This window comes from Chiloscyllium plagiosum, unplaced genomic scaffold (genome assembly GCF_037043375.1).
Source record: "Chiloscyllium plagiosum isolate Xiang-an unplaced genomic scaffold, Cpla_swu_hap1 HiC_scaffold_27, whole genome shotgun sequence".
Classification (NCBI taxonomy): Eukaryota; Metazoa; Chordata; class Chondrichthyes; order Orectolobiformes; family Hemiscylliidae; genus Chiloscyllium; species Chiloscyllium plagiosum.
The window spans coordinates 32,862,507-32,885,607 of NW_028270165.1; the positions used below are offsets into that span (position 1 = coordinate 32,862,507).

The following is a 23,101-nucleotide window of genomic DNA, read 5'->3' on the forward strand; positions in this document are numbered from 1 at the left end:
GGCAAGTACTTTATACAGAGGGCAGTGGGTGTCTGGAACGCGTTGCCGGCAGAGGTGATAGAGGCAGGCGTGGTAGCTTCATTTAAGATGTGTCTGGACAGATGCGTGAGTAGGTGGGGAGCAGGGTGATACAGATGCTTAGGAATTGGCCGACAGGTCTAGACAATAGATTTGGATCAGCTCAGGATTGGAGAGCTGAAGGGCCTGTTCCTGGACTGTAGGTTTTCTTTGTTCTTTGTTCTAATTAAAGCCATAATGGCTTTATCCTTCTTTTATTGCTTCTCTAAGAAAGCTTATCTAAGAAAGATTAATGGAAATCTATTAATATCCGGTCTCTTGCAACGAATTAGTTAACTCAAAAGCCGTGACATTTAGGCTGGTTAGCCTAACCTCGGTCGTTGGTAAGATTTTCGTGCCCATTATTCAACGTGAGATTGCAGAACACTTGCGTGTGATTGGTAAAATAGGGTTGTTTCAGCTTTGTCAATGGGAAGCCATGCCTCACAAATCTGAAAGAATTATTTGAGGAGGCAACCAGCAAGTAAGACAAAGGAGACCCAGTAAACACGATGTATTTTGATTTTGACAAGCACAGAGGCCTGATAAATAAGATAAGAGCCATAGTGTTTGGCATAACTCACTGTCAGAACTGGAGAATTGGCTGACTGGCAGAAGATAAGATGTGGGGATAAAGAGGTCATTTTTCAGGATGGTAGCCAGTGACTACTGGATTTCTGCAGGGTCAGCGTTGGGACCACAACTATTCACTTCATTCATAAATGATCTAAACGAAGAAACTGAGGGCATTGTTGCCAGCGTCACAGATTATACAAAGATAGTTTCAGGGCCAAGAAATGCTGAGGAAATGGATTGTGCTGAAGGATTTCGACTGTCGGGGGGATTAGCAAAGAAGTGGTAGATGGAACATCATGTGGGGAAATGTAAGGTTACGAATTTTTGTTGGAAGGATAAATATGAGAAATATTTCCTAAATGGGAAAGGACTTCTGAAACTTGAAGCATGATGGGAGTTGGAAGTCCAACTGTATAAGGGTCCATTAGGAGCACATTTGGAATATTGTGAGCAGTTTTGGACTCCTGTCTAACGAAGGACGTGTGGCATTGGAGGGAGTCCACAGAGGCTTTACATAAATGATCCACTGGATACCAGGCTTATCTTATGAAGATCAGTTGAAGATTCTCTGAGCGCAATGCAGTTTAGAAGAATAAGGGTGGAGTGTCGTTGAATCTTACTCAATACTGAGAAACCTGTATACAGCGGATGAGCAGAAGATAATTTCCCTCGCACTACAGACTTCGACTCTAGGGCATAGCCTCAGAGTGAAGGGACGATCCTTCAAAATTGAAATGGAGAGGAATTTATTCAACAAAAGGGTATAACTCCATGTCACAGAGGTCTGTGGAGTCTAAGTCATTGAGTGCATTTAATACAGATTTAGTTTCTTGATTAGAAAGGGAATCAATGGTTATGGAGAGAAGACAGAAGAATGGGGTTGAGAGGCATGTCAGCAATGCTCGAATGACGGAGCAGATCGAGTATTCTAAATGAACTTATTAATAACCCACGTCTGAAAGTTTTACAGTTTAATATTGACACATTTTGCAGAGTCTTTTACACTATTGTGAATGCAGTCAGTTGGGGGTTCTCAACTCTCTAAATTTCCTCTATCTTCTACTAGAACTTATTCATACTGTTATAAAGCACACACACAACCCTAAAGTTACATTAATCCACAAAACATGTTGAAGCAGAAGAAGTGTCACATTTTCGCCAGAATGCACATAAATTGGTCTCTACTCAGAATCCACGCCAGGTTGTTTTGATGGTTGTATAGTAACGCTTAGAATTCCTAATAATGCTTGAGTGTGAGCAATTTTGAATGCAATATGAATTGTGGGTGGTGCTGGAAGAATATTAAACATGGAATGCATAAACAAATGTATCAGAAAATAATATTTAGAATTAGTTGTCGAGACTAAAACAATGTATCTACTATATATCTTTCACTGCTTTGCCTACAAGAATACTCATTGTTTGTGAAGATCTGTCGCCGGCATGAGACAGGGAAACACTTATATAAATGTAAGCTCCGTTGTAGATTTAACGACCCTCATTACTTCATGCAAACGACTTGATATATTTTATATAAGACTGCAATTAAACAAACCGAAAAACTGCAGTTTACGAAATACATGAACACAGTTTCAAATGTTTAACTTTTCTAAACATAAATAATAACTGCAGTTCAGCCAATCAATAAATGCAGTGCTCACCGCAACATACAGTTGGGTTCGCCCCGATGCCACAAATGGCCCAATGTTCCTGTATCATAAGGGAACTAAAAGAAGGAACTAGTTCGTTTCTTGTCTCTTATTGCCTTCACCTTCCCGCTTCCGTAAAATCAATAACTAATGCTCCTCACATCAGTTACCGTCCAGAACAATATTTCCAATTGAAAACAACTGAGAATTTGCCACAAATCAATACCTAATGGGAAGAATGCACCTCAGTTATCATGAGCTGCACATGGGCTACGTAACTCCTTTTAGATCGAGTAATAAGCGTTTTCTTTTCATTGATAATGCAACTCTACATTTATAAAAGAGTGAGAACACTCCGTCCTGTTTTGGCTACAGTTCCAAATTAGTCCTGAGAAGATAATGGACTGACATCTTCTTGAATCACTTCATACTCTCAGGAGAAGCTCCCACATTCCTGTCAGAAAGTTCCAATGCAGCTTCTTAAAATTCGTGAGAGAACATAATATTAGTCCAAGCTTGGAAGGAAACTTGCAGCTTATTGTCATCCCTGTCTATTTCTGTCAAAGTAAATATGTGCATTGAAAATTGGAGCTCTGCTATTTCATAACTGATTAATTCATGGGATATGTATAACACGGTTGGGCTAGCACTTATTGTTCATTCCTTCTTGCCCTTCAGAAGGTGGTCAGTAATCTTCTTAAATTTCTGTTCTGGCAGAGGCCCCAGAAATCGAACATGCCAGTCTTCAGTTTCGAATCATTCTTGATCATAGCATCAAATATCTGTAGGCTCCGGATAATTCAATGAGGACTTACAACGTTCCTCCAAATGTGCTCAATGATTATTTTGCAAAACCTGTTGTCCCACGAGCCAAGTTGTTCTGGTAAAGCTGCAATAATGCCATCTAAACAGCAATGATGAACATTGCCTCGTTATTTCCTTATCCATTCCGAACAATTATTACCCAATCAGTAAACTCTTGATCACTGGAAATGTGATGGTACGGCTCTTCAGCAGAGTTAAAGAGAACCAATGGCTTTGCAGTAAGTATGACTTCGGCCAAGGCTGCTTAGATACTGACGTTAGTGCAGTCTTGGTTCAAATATGGACAAATGAGCCGAATTCCAGAGGTGAAGCAGATGAGTGAATTCTTCATATCAAGGACACATTTGATCGCGTGTAGAATGAAGAAGCCCTCGCAAAACTGAAATCGGTCAGAATCAAAACTCTCTACTGGTTCCAATCATACCTATTGCAAAGGAGGATCGCTGTGGCTATTGGATGTCAGATATTTCAGCTCCAGAACATCTCTGTTGGAAATACTCAAAGTAATGTCATATATTAAACCATCTTCAGCTACTTCTTTTATCATCTTCAGATCAGAAGTGTGATGTTTTCTGAAGAAGACACAATATTCAATACAATTCACAACTCCTCAGAAATGAAAGGCATACGTGGCCAAATGCAGTAAGACCTGGAAATGACAAATATTAGCACCTCACATGGTCAGCCAGTAACCATCTGCAACAAGAAAGGATCTTGCCATCACCACTTGATACCATTACACTCACTGAATTCCCCCGTATCACTGAGATTGCCCTCCTTTTTGTTTATAATGACTAACAGCAGTCAACTGCTGTGCTATTTTCTGTTTTTGTTATTGCCCTATATTCCTGGGCAGGATGCATGTGGGAAGGGTTCTGTGTTGCTGGAAGTTGACAGCAATGTAGTTGCACTGGAAGCGCTTGTACTGGAAAGATATGGAGCATTTAAATTTGTAACTACTGCATGGACTTTGGCAGCAAAAATAGCCTTTGCTGTGTCCAGTACTTTCAAATGTTTCTTGACGCCAAGAAGTTGTTGTGTATTATGTCCCTCGCAACTGAGTTCACTTTAAGTCAATTGCAATCTGGTTGACAGTTATTTGTTGCAGATAGAGCTGAGAAATCAAGTTGCACAAGCCTCCTTTGAATCAGATTGCAGCTCAGTGCCTCAGCCAGAATTTGCTCTCAAAGCAATTAATCGTTGAATCAAGTAAATTAGGAAATGTATTAGAAATCTGCTTGATAGGCATCTCAGTTCTGCCATACCTTCCTGTAAAACAGATGTTTAAAACAAAAAAAAAAATCAGTGATGTGTTTCGGAGTTCAACCAAAATCAACATCATTCAGTAATTTTGTAAGTGTACAAGCATCATCTTTAGTAGAATTATAGCAATGAATATTAATCTTGACAAATTCCTAAAAGTATTACAAATAAATGGCACAGCAGAGCATTGAATTTAAATATGAAATATTAATCAGCACAATAACTTGCATTATGCACATACATGTTACAATTTATTGATGGCTGATCCGAGCCCATCGTGCAGAAATTGATCAATATTTTGCAGTCTCGAAGCTTGACGATGTTTTGCAACAACCAGGTTTCTATGATAAAATACAGGTTCTCAATAGTTGTCTGTCTTTAGAGATACAAACATTATTGACAGATTAACAACTGTTCCTCCCTATTGAACAAAGAATGACAATTCAGCTGCACTAATGGAAGTACTCATCTGCATCAGGCAATCGAACTTTTGAGGCGTCTATACTTATTGAACATTATTTCTTTAAAATCCAAAAAGTAAAAAGCATTGAAAATTAGGAGCGAAGCCCCTTTCAGCGTAAAGCAGATTCCAGACTCTTGATTAAAATAGATGTCTCTGGTCAAGATTGTGCTCAACCATGTAAAATTGGAATGTGTGGACTGAGATAAACAGCGTACAGGAAATAACGAAAGATGCAAAGTATCAATATCACGGTTGACATCTCCAGATGGTCTGAAATGGCTATCAGACCAACACCTCTATGTAACATGAAATAAGTTTTCTTTTCCTGGAATGTTATGTATCAAATTGACAATGTCAGGGGATTTTTTTTTTTCTGACGGCTCATAGAAAATGAAACCATGAATTTCACAGACATAAAAATTAAAATATTCAGAAAAAGTCAAAAGAATATTAATCACACACACAAAACATTTGATCTGGTTCCTGGGGGCACGAAGTAAAATCGCCCGCGAGCTTATGGTAATTCATGTTAAAACAATGATCAGGTAATAGCAGATTGAAAATATCCTGGGAAAATGAGAGATTACCCACTCTTATGGAAAGAAACAATGTGCTTGATATTTGTCAAATTAAGAAAGGTTGTAAAAGAAGTGGAACAAAAGGCTTTGGGTGCCCTTCCCAATTATGCTCTGAAGGCTAACATCCGCTTGCAGCAAGCAATTAGAAAGGTTGATAGAATTTAATTTTCATCACAAGAGGATTTGAGTGCAGGAGTAGTGAAGTGTTGCCTCATTTGTAAAGCAGTTTTGTTAGACCTCACCTGGAGCATTGTGTGAATTTTTGAATCCTTATTGCTGAAAATATGTTAAAGCCGTTGAGGGAGAGCAACGATGGATAAACCACACTTCAGCCCAAGACGGAGGGACTGGACGTTTACTGTTTTGTAGGCCTCGATGTCTCTATTTCAGCATAAGTCAATGGATCTAAGGTACCGACCAAACAGGGTCTGAAGTAGACAGAAGTGAGGAGAATCATGAAGGACAGGATGTACATGTATTTGGAAAGTCAAGGACTGATTCGGGATAGTCAACATGGATTTGTGTGTGGAAATCATGTCTCATAAACTTGATTGAGTATTTTGAAGAAGTAACAAAGAAGATTGATGAGGGCTGAGCAATAGATGTGATCTATATGGACTTCAGTAAGGCTTTCGACAAGGTTCCCCATGGAAGACTGATTAGCAAGGTTAGATCTCTTGGAATACAGGGAGAACTAGCCATTTGGAGACAGAACTGGCTCAAAGGTAGAAGATAGATGGTGGTGGTGGAGGGTTGTTTTTCAGACTGGAGGTCTGTGACCAGTGGAGTGCCACAAGGATCGGTGCTGGGCCCTCTACTTTTTGTCATTTACATAAATGATTTGGATGCGAGCATAAGAGGTACAGTTAGTAAGTTTGCAGATGACACCAAAATTGAAGGTGTAGTGGGCAGCGAAGAGGGTTACCTCAGATTACAACAGGATCTGGACCAGATGGGCCAATGGGCTGAGAAGTGACAGATGGAGTTTAATTCAGATAAATGCGAGGTGCTGCATTTTGGGAAAGCAAATCTTAGCAGGACTTATACACTTAATGGTAAGGTCCGAGGGAGTGTTGCTGAACAAAGAGACCTTGGAGTGCAGGTTCATAGCTCCTTGAAAGTCCTTGGAGTCGCAGGTAGATAGGATAGTGAAGAAGGCGTTTGGTTTGCTTTCCTTTATTGGTCAGAGTATTGAGTACAGGAGTTAGAAGGTCATGTTGCGGCTGTACAGGACATTGGTTAGGCCACTGTTGGAATATTGCGTGCAATTCTGGTCTCCTTCCTATCGGAAAGATGTTGTGAAACTTGAAAAGGTTCAGAAAAGATTTACAAGGATGTTGCCAGGGTTGGAGGATCTGAGCTACAGGGAGAGGCTGAACAGGCTGGGGCTATTTTCCCTGGAGGGTCGGAGGCTGAGGGGTGACGTTATAGAGGTTTACAAAATCATGAGGGGCATGGAAAGGATAAAAAGAAAAAGTGTTTTCCCTGGGGTTGGGGAGTCCAGAACTAGAGGGCATAGGTTTAGGGCGAGAGGGGAAATATATAAAAGAGAGCTAAGGGGCACGTGTTTCACACAGAGGGTGGTACGTGTATGGAATGAGCTGCCAGAGGATGTGGTGGATGCTGGTACAATTGCAACATTTAAGAGGCATTTTGATGGGTATATGAATAGGAAGGGTTTGGAGGGATATGGGCCGGATGCTGGCAGGTGGGAGTAGATTGGGTTGGGATGTCTAGTTGGCGTGGACAGGTTGGACCGAAGGGTCTGTTTCCATGCTGTACACCTCTATGACTCTATGACTCTATATATATACACGCAGAGAGAAATGTACATACATATACCTCAAATACTTGTATATACATATTCGTGTCTAAATTGCACCTCTGCCTCATTCAACACGGAATCAATTATCACATGATATTTTCACCGAATTTGCTGGTACTTTTGGTGGATTTCAAATGCTCTGAGATCCATCCAATGATCATCGACACAACAAGACCTCTAGCTATTACAACTTCATACCCAATGGTTTTTCAGTCACTGAATTATCCATCTGCCAACACCTTGTGAGTTACAATTAAACAGAAACTGAAATAGTCCGAAAGTGTGGTGCGGTAAAAGCGCAGTCGGTCAGGCAGAATCCGAGGAACAGGAGAGTCGACGTTTTGAGCATAAGCTCTTCGTCTGATTAAGTGCTCATGTTCGAAAAGTCTACTCTCTTGCTTTTCTGATGCTGCTGGACTGGCTGTGCTTTTCCAGCAACACACTTCTCGACCCTGATCTCCAGCATCTGAGAAGACTAACCAGTGAAGATGTAGCAGGTTCAGATGACACTGACTCAACCTGCTGCAGAATCCATTCTAATTCCTCAGAAATTCAAAGCGCCTTTTCCTACACCTGCTCTTCAAAACGTTTTGAACCAATCACTCCTTCTGTTCTTTTACCCATTGATACTGCCTAAGATTACTGCCTTTGAGAATCTGTCTTTCAATTTCATTTTTAACTCGCTGAAATCCGTCTTCAGGACTTCCGTCTTCTTCATGCCAATGTTGTTAGCACCAATACGGACAGTGACATCTGAGAGTGCCATCTTCCCGAGAAGGAATTCCGCACCCACACCATAATATCATTCCCTTCCAAGGAGGCAACGCACCATCCTATAGTTAGTGAATCAGATTTCTGGCCTCTGACCACTTCTTGATGCGACTGTACTTATATGACTAGAGCAGTTCAGGTTCTGGTCAATGGTGACAATCAGGTTGTCTATATTGGGTGACCCTGTAAAGTTAATATCACTGAATGTCTCCGGGTAATTTTATTGGTGATGATCAATGCCTGGTATTAGAGTGGCAGGAACTTTCGCTAACAATTGTCAGCCCAAAAAGTGCTATGGATCCAGATCGTGGTGCATTTAGACATGGACTGCTTCAGTATTTGAGAGTTATGAATGGTGCTGAACGTTGTACGATCACCAGTAAACATCCCTGCTCCTGCTCTTATGGTGGAGGGGAGGTCGTTGATAAAACGGATGAAGATAGTTCAGCCAGGATCATTCCCCTGAAGAACTTCAGCAGAGATGTCCTGGCGCTGAGATTAATGATTTCCAACAACACCAATCATTTTCCATTTGCTAGGAATGGCGCAAAGCATTGATTTTTCACCTGATTCTCAGTGGCTCCAATTTTGATCGAGATCATTGACTCCCTATTTGGTCAATAAAGAACAATCGCTCTCACATTATCTGGAATCCAACTGAAATGATGACAGCATACATTATAATTAGCTCGTTGTTATTTTTAAGTAAGGCGTGGTGAATGACTAACTTCTCAATTCTTCTTTCCATAAGTAGGTCATTATGCAAATTGGGGACAAAACCGGTCTCACTTTAAAAGTATCGGCACCTGCAAATTAACTCATATTTGGTCATCTTCTTATGAGCTGTGGAAAGAGGCTTTCTGAAGGCATAGAAAGCAATAATAAAATAACGGCTAGAAAACCGTGAACAGCCTTTGGTCCCCTTATCTATCGAAATATATTTTGACATTGGATGGAGTTCAGATAAATTTCATTCGGCTAATCACGGATATGAAGGGTTTTTTTAAATAAACATAATTATATGAATCGGCCTTGTAGTTGAGAAGACTGAAAGGCGATCTTATCAAACCAATTGTAATCAGCAAGAGGTTTGGAGAAACTGTTTCCCCTAGTGGGACTGTCTAGGACCACGGGACACAATCAGTGTAACGATTTACCTATTTAACGTAGATGTGGTGAGGTATTTGTCCTATGAAAAGATTGCGAAGCTGTTGAATTTCTTATCATAGAGGGCGGTCGATGCTGGGTTATTTAAAATATTCAAGGCAGTGACGGATAGGTTTTTTATTCAGTAAAGGAATCAATTGGTTAAAGGAAAAGTCAGGAAATTGAAGCCCAGGTTTATCAGATCTGCCATGATCTCATTGAATAGCGGGACAGATTCGATAGACTGAATGGTCTAATTCTGCTCCAGGTTTCACATTCTAAACGAGAAGGTTGCTGAAGGAGGTGAACAGTGGAGAGCAGATGTCAAACTGTGCTCCGTAACAAAATCATGGTTGATATATTCGAAAACATGTGTGGTTATCGAGACCAAACTCAAGAAAACATACAAACATTGCTCTGCGACATGAAGGAAAGGTTTTTTTTTTGTTTCTTTTGCGAATAATTTGCAAAGGAATTTCAAAGATATGAACCTTGAGGTTTCAGATCAAATCTGTGGAGGGACAGGAGATTCTTAAATGCTATAGCTAAAGCCTTTGGTCTGGTTATAAGGGGAACTGAGAAAGTACATCATGAAGACATGGTCATTCTTCACAAATCACTGAATCAATCAGAGATCTGTTTTGTGCCAGTGCACAGCCTTTGCAATTATAAAGCGTGCCCTTGATATTGTCACTTTTATTGAAATTACCACAGTTATGAAGAATTGTAAATATTGAACATGGTAGAAAATACATTGTTGCAATGTAAAATCCCACAGCAAGAGTCATGGAGTCGTGGAGAAGTACAGCACAGGAACAGACCCTTCAGCCCAACCTGTCCATGCTGACTAGATATCCTAAATGAATCTAGTGCTATCTGCCAACTTTATGCACATATTCCTCTAAACGGTTCTTATTCATATACCCATCCAGATGCTCTTTAAATGTTGCAATTGTGCCAGCCTCCACCACTTCCCTTGGAGCTCAGACCATATAGGCACCACCTGTCTGAGTGAAACTGTTGCCCCATTTGTTCCTTTCAAATCTTTCCCATCAGACCTTAAAACTATGCCCTCCGTTTTTGGACTCCTCGAACTCAGGGAAATACCTTGAGTGTTCACATTGTCCTTGCCCCTCATGATTTTATAAACCTCTATAAGTTCAACCCTCAGCTTCCAATGTTCCAAGGAAAATAGCCCCAGTTTATTCAGACTCTCCCGATAGCTCAAACCCTCCAATCATGGCAAAATCCTTGTAAATCTTTGGTGAACACTTTCAGGTTTCACGACATCCTTCCTACAGCAGGGAGACCAGAATTGTGGATAGTCCTCCAGAACTAGATTAGTCAATGTTCTGTACAGCCGTAACATGACCTCTCAACTCAATACTCAATGGAGTGACCAATAAAGGCAAGCATAGCAAACACCTTCTTCACTATCCTCTCGACCTGCAACTCCACTTTCTATTGCCGTATTTCTGTAGTTGCAGAGACTATTTAATTGATGGATTAAAGATTATAGGTTGGTTATAGGAATAAAGCATTTTCTCTGTCAGTGCTGTCAGTAGCTAAGCATGAATGTAAGATAATTGCTTTAAAACAAGGGACAACAGAAAAACGATTAGCTCTGGTTTGAAATAGCAAATTGTCTGGGCAGAGTCGATATTTGCCTAAACGTATTGGCAACAGATACACCGATGACCATGAAAAAGCAAGAGAATGGGTACTTTGCAAATAAAATAATCAATGTGAAAGTGATTTAAAGTGCTACAAATTCGATGTCTCTTTTAAGGTAGCCAGCGCACATGTACAACTGGCAGATTAGCCTATCCATATGTTGCATGGGTCTATAATTCTGTTCAACCACAAATGTGTCAATGGAGTAGTTCGTATGGATTATTATTCATCCTCTCATGTCACTGATATGGGTGCAGCAACGCTTCCTTTCCAAGGGAGAATGTTTTCTTAATCAATATGTAGATGGATGTACAGAGAAGAGGCAAATGTCGACCACTTCTTGGGAAATAAGTCAGGCAAGTGGATGAGAACCTTTGGACCAGTGACTATAATTCTATTCCCCTAAAATAGTAATGGAAAATGATACAACTAATACACAAGTTTAATTCCAAATCAGGGTAAGGCCAATTTTGATGTTATTACATAGAAACTGTCAACAGTTGATTGGGTGTAGCTCTTCGCAAGCAAAAGGACATCTGGCAAATTGGAAGCTTTCAAAAGGGACATAACAAGAGTTCAGAGACAACATGTTCCTGTGAGAGTGAAGGGCACAGCTGACAGGAGTAGGGAACGCTGACTGAGGAGAGATGTTAACGCTCTGGTCAAGAAAAAGCAAGAGGCATATTTCAGTTATGAACATCGGAGATCAGTGAATCCTTTGAGAGTAAAGGGGGTATAAGGGCACACTTAAGAGGAAAACGAGTACAGCATAAAGGAGATAGGAGATAGTTTTGGCAGTTTAGATTAAGGAGAATCCAAAATGATTTTACATGTATATTAAGGGCGAAAACGTAACTAGGGAGAGAATAGGGCCCCTTAAAGAAAGGGTCACATACATGTGTGAAACGACAGGAGATGGGCGAGGTCCCAAACGAATATTTTGTGGCAGAACGCAGGAAGACATGGAAGCGAGCAACTCAGCAACATCAATATTCATCTCTTGAGAAGAGTCCACATCACTGACAAGGAGATACTGAAGGCCTTAAAATGCATAAAAGTAGACGAATCCCTGGGACATGCTTAGGTGTGGGACTCTAGAAATTTAATTGCGGCCTCTGGCAGAAATATCTGTGACATGGACAACCCCGGGTGAACTGCTAAAAGGCTGAAGGGTTCAAGTATTGTGTCATTGTTTAAGAAAGACTGTAAAGAAAAGCCTGGGAACTATATAACAGTAAGCCTGACGTCAGTGGTGGACAAGTTATTAGAGGGGATTCTGAGAGAAAAGATCCTCGTGCATTTGGAACGGCAAGGATTAACGAGGGACACTCAACATGACTTTGCACGTGGGAGATCGTGTCTCACTAATTTGACTGAGATCATTGGAGGGGTGACCAAGACGGTAGATTAAGACAGAATGGCAGACATTGTGCACATGGACATTGGCAAGGCCTTTAACAAGGTTTCGCATGGCAGACTGGATAATACCATGAGAACAAATGGGAAGAGCTAGCGAATTGGAAAATTTGGCTTTATGCTCATAGACAGAGGGTGGTGATAGAGGTTGTGGTTCAGACTGGAGGTTGTGACCAGTGGTGTGCCTCATGTATTGGTGTTTGTTTCACTGTTATTCATCAGTTAAGTAAACGTTTTAGTTGAGAAAATCTAAGGCATCGTTCATGAGTGTGTGAACAACTCCCAATTAAATACAAAGTCAAGAAGGTTCCATACGAGGAGAACTGAGCCAATGGTGCGAAGAATGGCAGATGGAGTTTAAATTATTTAAATGCAAAGTGTTGCATTTTCTTAAGACAAACCAGAGCAGGACTTAATGGAAGAACCCAAGGGCATGTTGACATGTCTCAGGGCGTAGATGCACAGTTCATTGAAAGTGGTGTCACAGGTAGACTGGTTGGTGAAAAAGGCCATTTGTCACACTTGCCTTCATCTGTCAGAGCATTGATTACAGGAGTTTGGGATTTCATGTTATGGATGTTAACATAATTGGTGAGACCACATTTGGAGTACTGTGTACAATTCCGGTCGGCCGACAAGACAGATGTCATTAAAATGGTACGGTGCAAAAAAGATTTATAAGGATTTTCCCAAAGGTAGGAGGGTTTGAGTTATGAGGAGACACTCAATAAACTCGGACTGTTATTCCCTGGAGCTTACGAGTCATAAAGTCATAAAGTCATAGTCAAAAGTCACATGACTTCCAGTTGTAGTTAAATAGGTCTATTTGTCATCACAACCTTCCAGAGCACTACCTCTTCATCACTTCACGTGATGAAAGGGCAGCACTTTGAAAGCTTTTGATTTCAAATAATCCCGTTGGACTGTAACTTTGTGTTGTGTGACTTCTGAACATGTCCACCCTACTCCAACACCAGTACCTCCATATCATAAAATCATTAGTGGCATTTAAAGGTGAACCGCCAAGGTCTTTTTTTTCCCCACTGTACAGCAGTCCAAAACAAGAGGGCAGAAGTTTAGAGTGGGAGGAAAAAAAATTTAAAAGTGACTTGAGGGGCAACTTTTCCACACAGAGGGTGATGCATAGATAGAATGAGCTGCCAGAGGAAGTGGTAGATGCAGGTACAGTTCTAACATGTAAACGGAATTTGGACGGGTACATGGATTGCCAAGGTTTATAGAGATATGGACAAATCGCAGGAAAATGGGAAAGATCAGTTTAGGAACCCTTGATGGCATGTACCAGTTGGGCTGAAGGGGGCAGTTTCCGTGTTGCATGACTCTATGACTGCATGTCTCTAAATGATTGGTGTCCTCCGTGTTTTTAACAGGACAAAATAAATCTTGTATTAATAAAGCAATAGGGTTATGGATAGAATTATGAAACCATAATACGGTTTACTGCTGATGGTCTATTCCAACCCATTTTGCGAGGTTTCCGCCCTTGCAAAATGTCAAATGCCAATGGAAATTCAGATCCCGGTCGGTACCAGGTCAACAAAAAATGTTGGTTTTTACCCATATTCTGTACAAGTGTTCTTTACTTTGCCTGTGACCACGCTTCCAATTGATGTTACTGGCATTTGGGTGTTTGCTGCACGCCCCCTCCACGATCCTAAATAAGAGGCTCACATTTACAATCCTCCATTCCGGCTGTGAGGTCCTTCAAAACATTAGACTTGGAACACTGTGGTCAGAATTTCCATAAACCTCACCTCACGTCCCTTATTCTCAATAGCATACATCCTGTCTTGGTTGTATGACTTCGATATGTCAAATGCCTTTCCTTTCAGTCCCCTTTTTTTTCGTTCAGACCACCAGATTCTCGATTGCATCCTCCCTGACAGTAAATGCAAATTTACCAAGGGAATTCAACCAACGCTATTGTCCTCTGCATCAGAAACTAAACACTCAGCCAACCGAGGTAACCAAACCCGTACCTTACTGTAATATGTTGTGTCCTTTGTTCTCATTAAGACCTGTTACAATATATGGTTTACAAATGACCTCTACAATTGAGAAGGATGGGGCAGCAGATGTATGGGAACACATATAAATTCAATGTATTTCCAAGCCCCTCACCGTCTTGACTTGGAGTTATATCGCAGCTCCAGCAGTGTTGCTCATTCCTGAAGGGTACAGTCTTTGACAGACCTTCTCAACAGCACTGTGGTTGTCTCTGCAAGATCAGAGACTGCTGCATATCATTGACACCATCTCAGCTCGGAGTGGGCAATAAAATGCTTGCGTACTTACTGACTCTCACTGTCTCTTGAATGAATGAAAATAATTTTAGTCCTTCCAGCTGACAATCGTAAATGAGACGATAGCTGGGCCTGTCTATAAACTGCGCCCTCTATTGATACAGCCAAATCAGCGCATTTATATCAAATTGAGCAAGAACCCTGGAAACTGAGTGAAAAAGAATCTTTTCACCACCATCTTTTTTTAATGAACCAATTAATCAGCGCAACCTTCTCCTTCGTATGTTCTTCGGGATTTTGCAACCATTTCGAGCTGCATATTTAATTTTGTGACCTTCAATTATGTGTAGACACCTAGGCAGTGATTCTTCCTGTTTTGCCTTGTACACATAATCAACAGTAATACCTTCACCCGCCATGCCTGTAACCTTACTATAAAACTGACTGGATTTGTGTAATCCCAAGTAAGGCAATAAGAAATAGGAGCAGCGGTAGGCTACTTGCTCCTTTGAACCTGTTCTGCCATGTGATAAGACGACGGCTCATTTGATTCCAGCCTAACTCCAATTGCAGACTGCTCTCCCAAATCATGATTTCCTTTTTAATGCAAAAAATATGCAATGGCCCGGCCTTCACTGCACACTGGGGAAGGCAATGAGTTAACACATTCAGTGGTTGAGCACCATTTTGCAAATCTTAACTGAGAAAATTAATTGTCTTTATGGCCTGCTCCTCATTCCTTGCACTCAAAAACCTATCTACAAGTTGCACCGTTCATGGAAAATGGAACCTTTGTCTTCATAGAAGGATTTCACTGCAAGCAAGTTCCTGGCTTTTCTTTTCAATCGTTCACAGGATAGGGGTACTGGCAGAAAGGCATGCGTTAATTTCCAAACAAAATTATAGTTGCAGTGACTAGTCTTTTTTTTTCGGAAAGGAAGAAGTTGGAGAGTTCAGTACTCAGTGTTTACCTCAAATGTTATTGCTGATTTTGACAATGCTCCTGTGTTTACAATACTGGGGGGAGCACTTCGCTATATGGGAATTTGACATCGCTATCTGGATCCAGTGCTTAGTGCCCATCCTCGTTGCTCCTTGAGAAGGTGGAGGTGTGACAATGATGTCTCTTTAAAAAGATTATTTTGCCCTTGTTTTCTTTTGAAAGATTTCGTAAAGACAGAGGTACCAAAATGTTTCGGAAAAGCTTAGTTGAGCAATGGCAAGGGAGTTAACAGTTCTCCACGTTCAAGCTTTTTGAACTTCGGTTTCACAGTAACAGACAGAAGCAGTTGGAGTGTAACAGGGCTCCAAACTTCAGGAGATGATTTCAAGTTGACGCACCTCTCTGAAATCTCTGGAGGTTGTTCTCTCCAACTGGTAAGAACCTGTGTTTGAATTTCCCTTTTGCCAACGGGTGTGTTTATGGGCTGTTGCTTGATTGGAGAAGTTTCTTACTTAAGTTGCTGTGTTGGATTTTCCAACAAGTTATTCTAAATTCTGCTTTCTTTTGTTTGTGTTTCAACTATAGTTTTAAAGAAAATATTGATTTACTTAAAGCGAAGTTGTATGACCAGCTGAATCACACCTGGAATAGTCACTTCACCTCTGCCTTTAACATAAAATGTTAAGGTCTAGGTTACCTTCTTGGACTCTTTTGAGATGGTCATTTCCAGTCCATAATGGAGAGGGGGGATGATGAACTACCATCTTGAATCATGCAGTCAATGTGTTGACGGTAGATATGTAATGCCATTAGGGAGAGAACACCAGGATATTGACTCTGCAATATTGAAGAAATAGCAACACATTTCCAAGTCGGAATGGTGAGTGGTTTGAATTAGAATTTCCAATTGGTAATGTTCCCAGTTGCAGGTAGTCAGTTGCAGTCTCGTTCATGTAGTGTCAGTTCGCAGCATTAAAACAACCACGTTTATCTTTAATAAAAGATTACTAGACTGGAAATGTTAACTGACAGCATCTGAGGAGACAGAAGCAGAGATAACATTTCAAATCCAGTATGACCCTTCTGCAGAACTCTAGGGTGGGTCAGACCTGTTGATTTCCTGCATTTTTTTCAGTGTTTGTTCCTTTACAAATGGACCAAGGGAAATTCTGGAAGTGGGTTTCCAATCCGAGATTCGTGTAAAAGTGTGACCTATTCCTAACTGAAAGTGAAGTTTCAGGGTTTCGGATTCTGCACAAAACTGGCAGTGGTGTCAAACGTTTGAGTTAATATTAATAAATGATATTTGAAAATGCTTGAATATGATTGTGTGAAAGACCCCTACTGCCGTTTTGTGTCATGTTAACTTTAACAAACCATGAAATCCTTAAACCTGAGCTCATTTACTCGCAACAGAAGCTGCCAAGCATTCCCAACATTGTTAGTTTCAGGGGAAAATAACTTGATAAACAGGCACTATCCAAACAACATAAAGTGGTAGTTTGTATTTGAAATAATACAGTGAAGGCTTTTAATTCTAAGGGTGTGATCTTGACATTCCTAATGAAGGGATTATGCCCAAAATTTCAGATCTCCTGCTCTTTGGATGCTGCCTGACCTGCTGTGCTTTTCCAGCGGCACACTTATCGATCTGACTCTTCAGCGTCTCTATTCCTCACGATCTCCCGGGCAGCTTTAATAGGAAGGCTATTGTTCATCTCCGGGCAGTCTTCGATGGAACAATTAAGGGAGATCATCTTCTTCTTGGACGGCATCTGGTGGAGGTACTTCGACAATTTCATTCAGCAACATCCTACGTTCAAGGGCTGTGGCTCAGCAAAAGAAGGACCAGAGAGTATTTATTGCAAGGCGCAATGCTCAATAACTTGAAAGCAAAATTGGAAATGATTGCACTCATGCATGTTTGCTGCCTTTCATTTCCAGTGCATAGACGTTTGAGAGATTTTACAGAAGCTCCGATTGAATTCCAAAGTTATGAAACCCATCTTCTTCGCTCTCATCTCATTTCACTGTTTATTTCTCTCTCTTTCTCTCTCTCTTTCTCTCTCTCTCTCTCTCTCTTCCACGCTTACAGACTCTCATTTCTTTCTGTTTCTCTGTGTGTGTGGCTCAAGCTCATCCCTTCTCCCCATCTCCCTCTTTGATGTCTCTCCTTTCATTTCTCTCTCTTTCTCTCTTCATCATCTTCCCATTTCTCATTGCTTCCTTTCTCCCTTTCGCTCTCCTTCCACCACCTTCTCTCTCTGTCTCATGCCCCTCATTCTCCCCGTCGCCCACATTCTTTTTCCCTCTCTCACACTTATTCCCTACCTCTCTCCCTTTCTCTTTCTTCTGCACATCTAACATTCAAGTGGAAGATCAAACCAATTACCTTCCCTCATGGATATTATTGAATAACTGTGGCTTTCTGGAAATGCATCAGCTTTTGTGCTTGCCTTTTCCGACTTAGCATATACATGTTAATCAATTTCACAAGCTGCCTTTGTGTTTTCTCAGCCCGCTCTCATTTCTGATTTAAATTCGTTTTCCAGAATGTTGTAAAGGAAGATTTTGTGGATGAAATGTCACACAGTGAGCAAATGGAGTCACATAATTCGTCAGTCGCTAAGTGTCACCAGCTTTTCACCATGGAATGAAATGGTACATTCCGCACTGTTGAGGAATCCTGTGTGTATTCATGACGTTAATGACACTTCAGGCATTCAGCTGACGTGCAAGACAAAAGAACAATAACACTGAGAAGACAAATTGTCGAGAGAAAGCGAGAATCACTACAACAAACAGTGAAGCTGACAAATGGTATGTTGGTCCTCCTAACAAGAGAATTCTAGTACAGGAGCAGAGATGTTTCACTGCAGTTGGAGGGCCTTGATGACTCTACTCCAGCAGTATTGAGCGCATTTTCGTCTCCTTACCTGAATAAGGGCGCTCTTGCTATGAATGGAATGCACTGACTGTTTACCAGACCAATTCCTGGAATGGACGACTGATGTATGAAGAGACACTGGATTGCCTAGGACGATATTTGAGGGAGAAAAATCAGAGGGGTTCACGCTGAAATCAATGCAATTCCAATTGGACTAGACAGGGAAATGCAAGAAGGATCTTCCCGGTGACAGGAGTGCCCAGAATGGGAAATCACAGTCGAAGTACGCGGGGAAGGCCACTTGAGGCTGAGATGAGGAGAAATTTATTTCTCTCGAGACTGGTGAGCCAGCAGAATTCTCTGTCACAGTAAACAATTGAAGCGAAAATATTTAATGTTTTCGAGGAGTTAGATATGGCTCTTAAGGTTAAATGGATCAAAAGGTATGAAGAAAATAGGGTAAAGTTGTTGTGCTGAATGATCAGCCATGATCAAATGGAATGGTAGAGCAACCTATGGGGGCTGAAGGGCTCACTCAACGACAGTTGTGTGAGTTAAGGAAAAGGGTTTCGCAGTTCGCAGGATGAGAACCGGAAAATGACTGTTTAATTCAACCCACAGAATTGATAGGGAAGGGATTTTGTTCTGTACCTGTATTTGGATTAATTGTACAGTGTTTGGAGGCAGATAGAAATTTACTATGCTATGTTTTGGATAGCTTAGTTTGTTTGTTTTTCTTTCATGCGTTTATACAATAAATTCCTGTTTTAGCAATGAGGCCAAATCTGCTGCTTTGTATGTTTGTAGTTCATGAAATACTGTGACAATAATATATTTGTCTGAAAATCTGGGATCTGACTTCTCTGCTGGGAACCTTAACGGGCATCATTTCAGTATTTAATTTTTAAAGGAAGATTGTAAAATTCAGAGGTATGGTGGAATCTGAGAGCTCTGATACAGGAACCACAAAACGTTAGCATGCTGGTGTTGCAAGCGCTTAGCAAGGCAAGTGGCAACATGTGTCCTACCGTTGCACAATAAAAGTGCAAAACTAATTATGCGTCATACACGGCCTTGATGAGAGCACAGTTCGAGTACTGTGTGTGGTGTTGGTGTCCTTGGTTAAAAATTATATGTATTTGTGTCACTCACACTATTTTTGCGATGAAGGCTAAACTTAAGAAAAATGAAAGTTAAACGAAGTCTTAACAAGTGGAATGAATGAGGAAAATTATTCACAAGCACAAAACAGGTCAACAACCTGTCCCTCGTGTGAATTTACTGGTTTCAGCAGGTGGAATCAGTGAGTAAGTAAAGCAAGGGCTGTGATGAAGCCAGCAGACGAATGATCCGAGCTAAATGTAAACTGAGCACCAGTGAGCAACTTAGTGTGATCAGCAGGTGCGTCTGGATAGCGCTATTGATGGCGTCATACATCAGTGAACAGTAGACTGACCATTTGGCAATTGGGTGAGTTGGTTCTGCCCTTTTTTTTTGGAAAGGACGTACGTGGGCATTTTTTTCCACGTTTTTGGGTGTTAGCGTTGCTACTGCACTGGAGAAGCTCAACGAGGGTAGTGGAAATTCCAAAGAAAATGTCTTCAGTAGAACCATAGAACCATAGAATAACATAGGATAGCAACAGGCCCGTTGGCCCAGACAGGTTCATGCTGACTGTGGTGCCCATTCAGCTCATTCTATTTGCCCGTGTTTAGTCCATATCTCTCTAAGCCCTTCCCAACCATATACCTATTTAAACGTATTTTTTTTAACTGTTGCAATTGTATCTCTCTAAGCCACTCTCTCTGGCAACCCTTTCCATATACACAGCACTCTGCGTGAAGACGTTGCCCCTCATGTCCTTCTTAAACCTTTCTCTTCTGACCTTAAAACTATGCCCTCTAGTTTTCAATTCCCCGTCCCTGGGAAAAACGACTATCTGCATTCATCCTATCTATGTCCCTCATGATTGTATACACCTCAATAAGGTAACCCCTCATTCTCTTACGTTCCAAGCAATAAAATCCTATCATGGCAACTTCTGCCTATAGCTCAGGCCTACTAGTCCTGATATCATCCTCAAAAATCGTCTTTGCACTATTTCCAGTTTAACTACGTATTTTCTATGACAGGGTTAACAAACCTGTACACAATACTCCATGCGCGGGCTCACCAATGACTTCTCCAACATAATGTCCCAACTCCTATACTCAGTGCCTCGACAGATGAAGGCCAACATGCTAAACACCTTCTTCACCACACTGTCTACCTGTGATGCCGGGTTCAATGAACTATGTACTGGTACTCCTAGGTCCCTCTGTTCCACAAAACTCCTCGGGACATTACCGTGTGCTGTATAAGACCTACTTTGGTTTCACTTTCCAAATTGCAACACCTCATACTTGTCTGGATTGAATTGCATTTGCCAATGCTCAGTCCACTTCTCCATCTGATCAAGATCCGCCTGTAATTTTTGATAACCTTCCTCATTGTCAATGACACCTCCTAATTGTGCAACATCTGCAAACTTACTGATCATGCCCTGTACATTCATGTCATTTATGTTAATAACAAATAACATATATCCCAGCGCCGATTCTTGTGGCACACAACTGGTCACAGGCCTCCAGTCTGAGAAAAAAAACCTCAACAATCACTCTTTGTTTCCTACCATTAAGCCAATTTTTGAATCCAATTAGCTAGCTCTCCCTGGATCCCATGCGACCTAACTTTCATGACTAGCCTGCTGTGCAGGACCTTGTCAAAGACTTTATGAAAGCCCATATCGAGAACAGCCACTGCGCTACCCTCATCTATCCTCTTGGTTACTCTGCAAAAAACTCTAAAAGGTATGCCAGACATGAATGGTCACGTGCAAATCCATGCTGACTATTCCTAAACAGACCTGGACTATCCAAATGTTGATTGATCTTGTCCCTCAGTAGCGTCTCCAACAATTTGCCTACCACTGATGGCAGGCTCACTGACCTGTAGTTCCCTGGCTTGTCTCCTTTCTTAAACAATGCAAGAGCATTAACCACTCTCCAAATTTCCAGAACTTCACCAGTGGCTAATGATGAAGCAAAAATCTCTGCAAAGGCCTTGGCAATTTCTTCTCTTGCCTCTTACGATGCCCGAGGATGGACTTGATCAGGCTCAGGGCATTAATCCACAATAATGCGCTTTATGGCTGCAAACACCTTCTCTCTGGTAATATGCATGGTTTCCAAAACATCACCACTTGCTTCCCTTATTTCCTTACCATCCACGCTTCTCTCCTCAATAAACACTGAGGACAAATATTCATTAAAAATCTCCCCCATCTCCTGTGGGTCCACACATAGATGCCATGCTGATCTTTAAGCGGACCTATTCTCTCCCTAACCACCCTCTTACTCTTAATATAGCAATATAACCTCTTGTGAATATCTTTAATCCTATCTGCCAGATCCATCTCATATCCTCTTTTTTGTTCTTCTGATTTCCCACTTACGTGTACTCATATAGTTTTTTATAGTCATCTGGGGATTCACTTGAGCATGAGAATTTAAACCCTGTCTATGTCTTCTTCTTTCCTGACCAGAGCCTCAATATCCCTATCCCTGGACTCTTGATATCACACATTTAAAAGCTTCCAATTTGCCAGTCGCTACTTTTCCTTCAAACAGACTCACTCAATCAACCTCTGCTAGATTGTGCCTAATGGCCCCAAAATTGGCCCTGCTCCAGTTTAGCACCTAAACCTCTGCATATCTCCTGTATTTTTCAGTATCTATGTTAAAACTGTGACGTGGAGGAGCCGGTGTTGGACTGGGGTGGACAAAGTTAAAAATCACACAATACCAGGTTATAGTCCAACAGATTTATTTGGAAGTATGAGCTTTCAGAGAGCTGCTCATTCATTGGGTAACCTAGTGGGGCAGGATCACAAGACACAGAAGTCATAGCAAAAGATCATAGTGTCATGCAATGAAAACGATATATTGAACAAACATTGATTGTTGTTAAGTCTTCCATCTTTTAGAATGTGTTGCAGATTTTGATTCATTAATATGGAAATTGCAGAACTTCTTTTAAGTCACATTCTCGTGGTAGCTTAAGGTTTTATTTTAAAAAGTGGCATCTCAGCTCAGGCAATGTATTAAACGTGAGAGGTTTGAGTCTGTCTGTATCCCAATCTTGCATTTGCAGAACTGTATTTGCGGAAGCTTATGTGGTGAATTTACATTTGCAGAACTGTATTTACGGATAACATTCTATTTTTGCTCAAAAAGCACACAACCTGCAGGAAATCAATGCAGCAGTCAATCCATGTGGCATTTTATCAATTCCTACTTTGGAAATAGAACCGGTCTGATTCAAGATTGGGATGCAGACAGGCTCTAACCTCACATCTTTAATATATTGTCTGACCTGACGAGTCACTTTTTTTAAAAAAAAACTTGTTTTCTCAAGAATGTGACTTAAAAGAAGTTCTGAGATTTACATATTAATGAACCGAAACCTGCAACCCATTCGAAAAGATGAAAGACTTAATATCGATCTAGGTTTGTTCACTAATTTGTTTCAGTTGTATGACACTGTAATCTTTTGCTATAAATTCTGTGTCTTATGCTCCTGCCCACTAATTACCTGATGAAGGAGCAGCTCTCTGAAAGCTAGCACTTCCAAATAAACCTGTTGAATTATAACCTGGTGTTCTGTGATTTTTTTTAACTATGTTAAGAGTGTTATTGTCACTGGAACCAAAGTGCTCTCCGACTG

At 41.0% G+C, this 23,101-nt stretch overlaps 1 long non-coding RNA gene across 3 annotated transcripts in view; it reads left to right on the top strand.

The window, feature by feature from the left end:
* The window catches only part of LOC148143537 (uncharacterized), a 551,904-nt gene extending 532,824 nt beyond the window's left edge, over positions 1 to 19,080 (top strand). For all 3 annotated transcript variants that reach the window (XR_015751747.1, XR_015751746.1, XR_015751748.1), the window contains exon 6: positions 18,003 to 19,080. This is a non-coding gene — a long non-coding RNA (uncharacterized LOC148143537). The remainder of the gene's footprint in view (positions 1 to 18,002) is intronic.
* The last annotated feature ends 4,021 nt before the right edge of the window (positions 19,081 to 23,101 follow it).